Raw genomic sequence first — 11,187 nt, forward strand, 5'->3', positions numbered from 1 at the left:
CCCTGGAGCATCGTGAGGGAGGTAAATCGCAGGTTATGCCTCCAAGAGTATAGGGTGGAAGGCTGCTTGTACACTTGCACTTACCCAAGAGCCAAATCCATATTTCAGGATTCGAATCCTTGACACAGCAGCATCAAGCAAAGTTGGATTTCTCCACCCTCCCCTTTTACCACTTGGAGATGTGCCCTTTGTAATTTCTGTGTTACATTTGTTGTGGTTTTGTTGGTTTGCTCAATAAAATTTGATACTCGACCCTTTCCTGCATTACACTTGTTTTGATTTGGTTTGTATAAAAAAAATTAAAGTTTGATGCTGATTAGTCAAATATGTGTGACGTGTTTTACATGGGAATAAAAAATATGTATTTAAATTCTCAATATATGTATTTTCAAGGAAATATACAGTATTAGTTCCTCATATTTAATTTGAAAATCTCTGTCATCGATCAATATATTTGTTGCACAAGGCAAGAAATATTAAGGGAGAAATTATTAATTATAGAAACTACAAAAAAAAATTTGAAGATGGAAAATTTGGCTTATTTGTTTCAGAATGTTTTGCACGGCAATAGAATTAAAGATGGGAACCTACTGAGTACTAACTAGTGGTCTAATTCCCAAAATACTTTTTATCATTTTTGGTCTAGGATTCACCTTTTTAAGTTTATATATCATAGCCCAAAATGATTATTAATTTTCTTCTTGAATTAAAAACTGTTTGGACCTCATTTTTGGCTAAGAATACATTTTCGAATAATAGTTTGATGAAGAATGTGTAGTTAGAAAATAAGAAAAAAAATTGGATTTGTTTGTAATATTATTTCATTGAAGAATTTGTGGTTGAAAAGAAAAGTGATGCAGGAGGATTCGAGTCGAGTGATGCTGATTTGTCAAATAGCACGATGATGGCGCTGAGATACTATGAGATGGCGGATCGACGCAAAGATGGAAAGTGAATTGCAATTATTTCCTTAATTGAGGGAATTTGATGCGTCTTTGGTAATTTGGCCATAACTTTGGCTATGGTTATCGGAATCGCTATTATGACCCCAATCCGAAAAGCTCTCTTCGACACGCACGTCGTGGCCACCCAGCTATGCTCAGTGGACGTCAATTTCGAGCCAAAAATTCACTGTTTTCCTTTCAAAATTCAATTTTAAGTTATTTTTTATTATTTATGGTAATATTTCGTTTCCCTTTTTCCATATATTAGAAAACTTGAATTGAGCCAAATTTTTGGCAACTTACTTCTTTTACTTAATATTTTATTTTGGTATAATTTTGAAATTTTGCCATTTTTGGTAATTTTCCCATAATTTCGTATTTCGTAACTATTTAACCTAGCTTGTGGGTTAATTTTGATCATTCTTCATTATTAATAATATTGAGTTGAGTTCAAAGTATTTTCTCTAGTTTTTGGGCATTTTCTGTCATTTCTTTCTTGCAAATCATCTGCTACAACAAGCCAATAGGATAATCACTATCCTACTCGACATCAGTTGGTATCAGAGCATCAGCATCTTTTTGGGAGATAAATTCCATCAGTTATAATGGTTGGTGGACGTGGTCATGGTTGTGGTCGTCGGGGACACGTTCCGATTGAGAAAGTCCTACACCGTGATTGTAATATTCAGGATGTGACTATTGAAGATTTGTAGAGACAAGTTGCGGAGTTAACCCAACGTTTGGCAGAGTAGGAGTTCGGTAATCATGATGTGGAGGGTCACGATTTTGATACCAGTTTCGAAAACCCGTATCACCATCGTGCTCGAGTTTGGGAGCATCGTGGATGGGAGGATAGTCATGTGGATCTCGATTTTAGAGTGGATCTGCCCTAGTTTTCTGACACGTTGCAGGCTGAAGGATTTATTGATTGGCTGAATGAAGTGGAGCGGATTTTTGAATATAAGGAGGTTCCAGATCGTGTCAAAGTGAAACTGATCGCCATCAAACTCAAAGGTAGAGCATCTGCATTGTGGGAACAATTGAAGCGTTCACGAAAGCGACAGTGGAAATCCAAAATTACTAACCGGGAGAAGATGAAGAAGAAGATGAAAGGGCACTTCCTCCCTTTTGGCTATACTCAAACCTTGTTTCAGAGGCTCCATTCACTGAGGCAAGGTGCAAGATCAGTCAATGATTATACTAAAGAGTGATAGTGTCAAGTATATAGAAAAATATATTTTGAAAATAATAGAGATCAAACAAGGGTTATAAAGCATGAAAAAGCAAAATAAGAAGGTTGATAGCTAAGTATTAATAGGCTTTTTTTTGGACAGTTGAAACTTTACGTATGAAATTGTTCATATCTTAAATTTTAGGCTGAACCAGTTGGATAATGATATTCAAATACATCTTGGTTTTACAATTAAATTTTGATGTAGGACGATTTGTACTTTCTGTGTTAAATTTATTGGGATTTTGTTGGTTTGCTAATTAAATTACACTCATTACGATTTTGTTGGTTTGCTAATTAAATTTTGATGCAGGACCTTTTTCAGTATTACATTTTATTTTCATTTGGCTGGTACAAATAATTAATGTTTGATGTGTTTGATTAATTTTGTGGACTAACATAATGTAATGACAATTGACATTTGGACTATTTATGGGATGGACAACTTATACTACTTATCATGCTTTGGGCCTTTGGGTCCATTCTTCTTTCTTATCCAAGCTTACCTATTGGGCTTGTGGGCCATCAAAAGGGTTTCAGATTTATATATGCTCTCTTTGGCAAATGTATGGAGAGAACAGGATTGAAGAATTGGATTCAAAAGAACCCTAGTCTCCATCTCTCGATTTTAATCTCATTTGCAAGTTCTTCATTGATTTCCCATGGTTTCTAATCAAGTTCTACTAACACTTGGAGGTAATGTATTTCATTAATGGATTTTATATGCTTCAAAACCATGGGCAATATTCTTGACATTAATGAGATGCAATGGGCTGATTTAGATATTCTAATATTGTTGTTTTGCTCATTTAATACTCATTAAATGTTATTATATTCCAACATTTGGTATCATAGCCTAATCCAATGTGTTTTGAAGTTGGAGGTTGATTAATTCAGTATTTACTAAAACTTAATGTGTCCTTTTCGGTAACCAGCTACTTGAATCCAAGATTACTGTGTTGGAATGTTATTATAGAAACATGAGATTGCTGTGTGTGGATATAATCAGAAAAAGGAGTAAATTTCATTAGCGATCATTTTACATAATAAATAAATAAATTGGTGTGGCATTTTAATAATATCATTTCTTTAATATCTTGGACACAATTGAATATTATGTGCTTGTGAACTTATCTCTCGTAAATCTAGGCATTCGAATATTTTTGTTGTTATTATTTTCTTCCAATTTCGATCACTTTTCTACTAAGATCCATAAGGGCAATGAAATTATCCTATCGACGAGTTCATTGTTTAGTAGTATGCTTAGATTGGTGAAGAGAATGTATGAAATATTACGAACATGCACAATTTTTTTTTTTTTTACTATCCTATCAATAGTTGATTGATGCATTTGGTTGTGATACTAAATGTATTGCTCTTACCTATGAATGAGTCAATGGACTATAGCATTCAATGATCACTTTTATGGATCATTTAAGAAAGTTGAAGAAAGAGTGAATACCATGATCATGTCTTTTACATGCATATGAATGTCGTTCTTGTGGTGTTTTTTATTTATTTTTTTTGGTTTGAGCTTTGGGCAATCCTTAATTTTTTGCCATTCTGAAGCTAAATGGGACTAATAATAGAGAATGGGTTGAATCTCTCATGATGAATCTTACCATCATGAAGTTGGACTTGGCCTTGAGAAATGACTCTCATCCTAAGCCCACTGCTAAAACTTCTATTGATAAAAAGAAGTTTTATGATGACTGGGAGTATTCAAGCCGGTGTTGTTTAATGATCATGATGAATCACAAGGAGGACTCTATACGTGATAACATTGCAAAGATTGAGACTGCTAAGGCATTTCTATAAGCGATCAACAAGAAATACAAAAAGTTTTCCAAAAAAGTTCTTCAAGAATGAGTTTAACGCCATTAGGTCCAGTTACAATTCTCAAAAAGAACAATAGACCATAGAGGAGATGACTACCATTCTTGCCAAGGAGGAGGATGACATAAAAAAAGAGAAGGCAAGAAGTGTGGCTATGGTAACGAACCAGAACAATAATTGTCAGAAAAGAAAGCCTCTACAAAAGAGTACCAATGACAACAAACCCTTCAACAAAGGGAATGGACAAGGAGCGCCCTTAGCTTCCAATGCTCCTAAGAATGAGGGCTTTAAAGAAAAATACAATTACTGCCAAACGTTTGGGCACAAGAGGGTAGATTGCATAAAGCTCAAGCCCAGAATGGAAAAGAAAGGTAATCTTTTGATGAATGTTTGCCTAGAGTCAAATGTTGTTGATGTGCCTTCTAATACTTGCTGGTTAGACATTGGTGCTACAATTCATGTTACCAATTCCTTGCAGGAAGTGAGAAGCAGAAAGGAACCAACTAGTATGGAGCAGCATGTATGTATGGGAGACGGTACAAGAACTCAAGTTGAATTTTTGGGGACAATCAAATTACAGCTTACCACTGGATATATTTTAGAGTGGTATGATCATTTGATTAGGAGGAATTTAATTTCTGTGTCTATTTTGGATAGAACTTGTTACAGTTTTCTTTTTGGAATTGGAAAAGTCATTGCATCATGACTCTGTTTTGATTGGAAATGGAATTTTGTGTGATAATCTTTATAAACTTGATTTGGTAGATGTGTCTCTTGCTACTATTTCTTCTTCTTCTTCTTCTCTTAATACTGTTGCTACCACAAAAAGGTCAAGATTAGATGAAAAAATTCCATTCTATGGCACAAGTGATTAGGCCATATTTCTAGGCAACGAATGGAAAGATTGATAAAGGATACGATTCTGCAGGATCTTGATTTCTCAGACTTTGACACTTATGTTGACTGCATAAAAGGAAAGTTGACTGTTAAGGCCAGAAATGGCAAAGTTAACAGGTGTACAGAATTACTTGGGTTAATTCATACCGACATATGTGGGCCTTTTACTCCTCTAGCTATGGGTGGTTATAAACAACCTCATCACTTTTATTGACAATTTTTCCCGTTATGATTTTGTTGAGGTCATCCATGATAAGTCTGATTTTTTGGAGGCTTTTAAAGCCTTCAAAGCGAAAATAGAGTTTCAACAAGGAAAAACGATCAAAATGGTTCATTCTGATAGAAAATGATGAGTATTATGGGAGATATGATGAGACGGGATGGAACTCTGGACCTTTTGCAAGGTACCTACAAGAATGTGGCATTGATACTCAATATACAATTCATGGTACACCTCAACAAAATGGAGTTGCGAAGAGAAGAAATCCCACACTTCTTGACATGGTGCGATGTATGTTAGCAAACTCTTCCTTGCCACAGTTCCTATAGGGTGATGCTTTGAAAACTGCACCTTATATTTTGAATCAGATGCCTAGTAAGTTTGTTCTCAAGACTCCTTATAAGTTTTGGTCATAGAAGAAACCCATTTTGCATAATTTTCATGTTTGGGGTTGTAAAGCAGAAGTAAGACCCTACAATCCACAATCCAAGAAACTTGACCTTAAGATCGTTAGCGGCTACTTTATTAGTTATTGTGTGGGATTGAGGAGCTCCAGGTTCTACTGTCCATTGCATACTATCAGAGTTGTTGAATCAAATCGAGTAATCTATTTCGAGGATGACACTAGTACAAGCCAAAGGCTTAGAGAAATTGTGTTTAGACAATACCTAGTTATTATCCTTGTGCCTAAGCATTCACTCCAACAATTGGCCTTGTGGTTGATCAGCATCCAGTAGCCGTTCAGAATGAACCATTTGAGCATGTTGCATAAGAAGCTCCAGATATAGCCACAGAAGATGCACTTTTAAGGAGATTAGAAAAGGTTCGCAAACCTACAATCTCCGGTGACTGCATTGTCTACTTGTAAGAGCATGAGTATAACATTGTCTACAAGGAAGCCATCTCTAGTCCTCAATCTAATTTTTGGATGAATGCTATGAATGATGAGATGAACTCTATTTCACAAAATGAAGTGTAGAGCTTGGTGGAATTACCAAAAGGTTGTAGACCCATTGGCTGTAAATGGGTATTCAAAACCAAGCGTGATGCCAAAGGTCAAGTGGAGAGATATAAAGCAAGGCTAGTACCTAAGGGCTATAGCCAACGAGAAGGTATTGATTACAAGGAAACCTTCTTTCCTGTTTCGACTAAAGATTCTTTACTAATCATTATGGCAATTGTTACATTTTGACTTGGAACTTCATCAAATGGATGTAAGAACGGCTTTCTTGAAGTGAAGATGTCTACATGATTCAACCTATTGGTTTTGAGGTAATTGGAAAAGAAGACATGGTTTGTAAGCTTCAGAGTCAATTTATGGTTGAAACAAGTTTCAAGGCAGTGGTATCTCAAGTTCGATAAAATTGTCACTGCTAACGGTTTCAAGGAAAACATTGTTGATTAATGTATATACATGAAGGTCAGTGGGAGCAAGTACATATTTATGATTTTGTATGTTGACGATATCTTGCTCGCTGATAATGACACTGACTTATTGTTTGAAGCAAAATATCTATTATTTGGCCATTTTAATATGAAAGATCTTAGTGTAGCATCATATGTCTTGGGCATACAAATTCTTCGTGATAGGGCCAATGGTGTTCTCAAATTGTCTCAACATACTTACATTGATTGTATCTTGAAGATGTTCAATATGTAGTCTTGTTCTATTGTGAAGACTCCAATTGTGAAGGGTGATAAGTTCTCCAAGGCACAATGTCCTTAAAATGATGTTGAGAGAAATTAGATGAACATAGAACCTTATGCTTCTATTGTTAGCAGCCTGATGTATGCTCAAGTATGCACACGTCTTGATATTGCCTTTGTGGTTATGTGCTTGGTAGATACTTGAACGCTCCTGGTCAAAACAATTGGAAAGTAGCTAAAAAAGTTTTGAGGTATCTTCAAGTTACCAAGGATCTCATGTTGACATATCAGCGTACTGACACTCTTCAAGTGGTTGGTTTCGGTGATTCCGATTATGTAGGCTACGTGGATGATAAGAAGTCCACTTTTGGGTACATTTATATGATGGAAGAAGAAGCTGTTTCGTGGAAAAGTGTTAAATAGACACTTATAGCTTCTTCTAACATTGAGGCAGAGTATGTGGTGTGTTATGAGGCTACTTGTCATGCAATGTGGCTATGGAAATTCATTTCAGCATTAGGAGTTATGGACTCTATTTCAAGACCATTGAATTATATTGTGATAATTCTATAGCCGTATCTTTCTCTCGGAACACTAGGAGCACTTCTCGGTTCAAACATATTGATATCAAGTTCTACTTTATTTAAGATAAAGTTGTAGAGTTCCTCATTACTATTGAGTAAATGCCTACGAGCAGCATGTTGGTAGACCCACTAAATAAAGGTTTACCTATTTGTGTGTTTCAAGAACATGTCTTCCGCATGGGATGGTTCAGAGCCTGATTTCTTTGTTCCAATGGGAGTTTGCTGTTCTTTGTATGTTTTGTGAGAATTAGTTGAATTTTTTGTGTAATTCATGCATATTATAGATTTATGTAACTATTTTATGATACTATGTATCTTTGTGATTTGATAAGTGATAAAATGATGATATTAATGTTATTGTCATGCTTTTGGATCAGTAGCGCCTGATTATATATATATATATCCTATGCATCCTATCAGTGTGTTGATTATCTGTGATTAGTTTTGGCTATGTATGTTGCTATAAAAGTATATGTGGTAAGATTATGTAGTCCAAGTGAGAGAACGTTGGATTAATTTTGTGGACTAACATAATGTAATGACAATTGACATTTGGGCCATTTATGGGATGGACAATATTACCCTACTTACCATGCTTTGGACCCTTGGGTCCTTTCTTCTTTCTTGCCCAAACCTACCCATTGGGCTTGTGGGCCACCAAAAGGGTTTTAGATTTATATACATATATATGCTCTCTTTGGTGGATGTATAGAGAGAATGAGATTGAATAATTGGATTCAAAAGAACCCTAGTATCCCTCTCTCAATTTTAATCTGATTTGCAAGTTCTTCATTGATTTCCTGTGGTTTCTAATCAAGTTCTACCACCACTTGGAGGTAACGTATTTCATTAATGGATTTTATATGCTTCAAAACCATGGACAATATTCTTAATGTTGATGAGATGTAATGGGCAGGCTGATTTAGATCTTCTAATATTGTTGTTTTGCTCATTTAATTAAATGTTAATATATTCCAACATGATGTTGATCATTTAAATATGTATAACGTGTTTTACATGGGAATCGAAAAGAAGATAAAAATTAAGGATTAGTACTACATCTAGTACAAAAGTGTTTAAATTCTCAATACATGTATTTGCAGCGAAATTAGAGTATTACCTCGTATTTAATTTGAAAATCCCAGTCACCGATCAATATATTTTGTTGCGCTAGGCAATAATATTAAGGGAGATATTACATTTTGATTAACTATAGAAACTATAATACACATATTAGGGATTGAGAACCGATTAATAAAGCTTTATCTTTTAAGATAGAACCATAAATCTAATTATCGCTTTAGAACTGATTAAGCACAAACGAGCAACAAATCTGTCAATTTAAAGTTTGAACAATCGTTTCAGATTTCAAAATTGTCATTCTCAAACACCATCTTGCGAAGCATCCCACAATCATTTTAACATCAAAACTATAAACAACATATAAGAGCATTTGTATTATTTTGATAAGACACGTGGACTATCATATTTATTTTCAATCTAGTAGTATGAATCGATTATTTTCGACGAAGTTTGATTAATGTACATAACATTGATCCTCGATGATACCTTAAACATGCAAATTAAATTGATTATCTAAAAAAGGCGGTCTTTCTTGCAAATATTCATGTGAAATAAATATATTTGTCCATAGTAATGAGATCCAGGCCGTACAGCAACATGGTCAGACTACTAGGTCACTATGTTACTGGTTTGACCAGTGGGTCACGATTCAAATAGCAAATCAATTTTACAATTTCAAATTTAAATAAAAATAGATTATACCAATTCCTCCAATGACTGTCCAATATCTCGTTAATGCATAAATTCTCTTATGTCACTCATTTTTATGCATTGTGAAATGTAACAAATTTATATCTTGAACATTTGCGTATGTATTATATATATAGGTATATTATATAAAATTAGTTAACAGATTTTTCATGTCACTTGTCAACATTTGAAATGAAAGACACAATAGACAACTTGGTAGTACTATTTGGAAATTGATTGAATTCAGTTTCTGTGATAATTTTTTTTTTGGTCATGAATTCTGTCACAAAAACTGGTTGCCCTAACTTGAGAGCAATCTTGTCCATATGCTCTTTCTTGAAGCTATTTATAGCAACAGCGAATTTCATTTTCTTTTTCTTTTCTTTTTCTTTTAATTTTTTATTCTCTTTGTATGTAATTTAATTGGTTTCTCCGTCTCTGATATAAGGATAAATTACTCTCATATTTGTACAAAAAGATTATATAGTTTATAGTCAAGGATAGTTCTAAGTATAGCTTCTTCCCTCGCTGATACGCAATCATAAGGCACAAATTACACAAAAAGATTTGGACTAGTTCTACTTCTCTCTATAGTTTTGAGGCCTCGGAGCACTGACATGTCGAATAAATTTATAGGCCTTGGCATCTGCCATATGGAAGATAATTTGGAACTTAGCTGTGAGGTGTAACAATAGTCACTCAAGTCCATATATGGATATTTATATAATACATGGACTTTATTTTTATAGCTTGAGTAGAAGCTTACTATAGCCGTATTAGTCCCTCCAAGTCTAGGCATAAATATTCATATGATGTGTGGACTTTCTTGAGGTACCGATAAGGATGTAGACATCCATACTATGGGTGAAGAAACCTTTGAAAACAGTTGAGTGCAGAGGCAAAGTCCTTACTAAAGGAAAAAGCTCTGGGAGGGAAACTTGAAGAAATAGTCTTTGCTTAAGGATGAAGCTTTGGAAGCGTGACATTGAGAAAAGTTGAAATGGCAGAGGTGAGGTCCTTGTTAAAAGACGAAGCTCTGTGAGCACAACTTTAAGAAAAGTTAAAGTGGTAGAAGGAGGTCCTTGTTAAGGGACGAAGCTTTAGGAACGCAGCTTTGGGAAAAGTTAAAGTGGTAGAGCGAAGTCCCTGTTGGAAGATGAAGCTCTGAGAGATGAGACATTTTAGGGTCGAGTGTCAATGATTTTACTACTTGCATTTTCCCAAGATGATTAGCTGTGGCATCGCTTGCTTCCAAGGCACGTGTTAGGGATAATAAATGGTAATCATGGCATTAGCAGTGTAAGCTTGATGTATCGCATTAGGTATATGCGTGACGTACACCGTTTCATCTGGACTGTTCATTACATTTGATGTCTGAACTCAATGATTTATAAATATTCATATGATGCGTGAACTTTCTTGAGGTACCGATAAGGATGTAGACATCCATACTATGGGTGAAGAAACCTTTGAAAACAGTTGAGTGCAGAGGCAAAGTCCTTACTAAAGGAAAAAGCTCTGGGAGGGAAACTTGAAGAAATAGTCTTTGCTTAAGGATGAAGCTTTGGAAGCGTGACATTGAGAAAAGTTGAAATGGCAGAGGTGAGGTCCTTGTTAAAAGACGAAGCTCTGTGAGCACAACTTTAAGAAAAGTTAAAGTGGTAGAAGGAGGTCCTTGTTAAGGGACGAAGCTTTAGGAACGCAGCTTTGGGAAAAGTTAAAGTGGTAGAGCGAAGTCCCTGTTGGAAGATGAAGCTCTGAGAGATGAGACATTTTAGGGTCGAGTGTCAATGATTTTACTACTTGCATTTTCCCAAGATGATTAGCTGTGGCATCGCTTGCTTCCAAGGCACGTGTTAGGGATAATAAATGGTAATCATGGCATTAGCAGTGTAAGCTTGATGTATCGCATTAGGTATATGCGTGACGTACACCGTTTCATCTGGACTGTTCATTACATTTGATGTCTGAACTCAATGATTTCGATGAAGTTAAAATTTTAACAATCAGGATGTAAATTATTAACATGGGGCGTTTGAACTCTGTTTATATGAG

The sequence above is a fragment of the Olea europaea genome, chromosome 11, assembly GCF_002742605.1.
Source record: "Olea europaea var. sylvestris chromosome 11, O_europaea_v1, whole genome shotgun sequence".
Taxonomy (NCBI): domain Eukaryota; kingdom Viridiplantae; phylum Streptophyta; class Magnoliopsida; order Lamiales; family Oleaceae; genus Olea; species Olea europaea.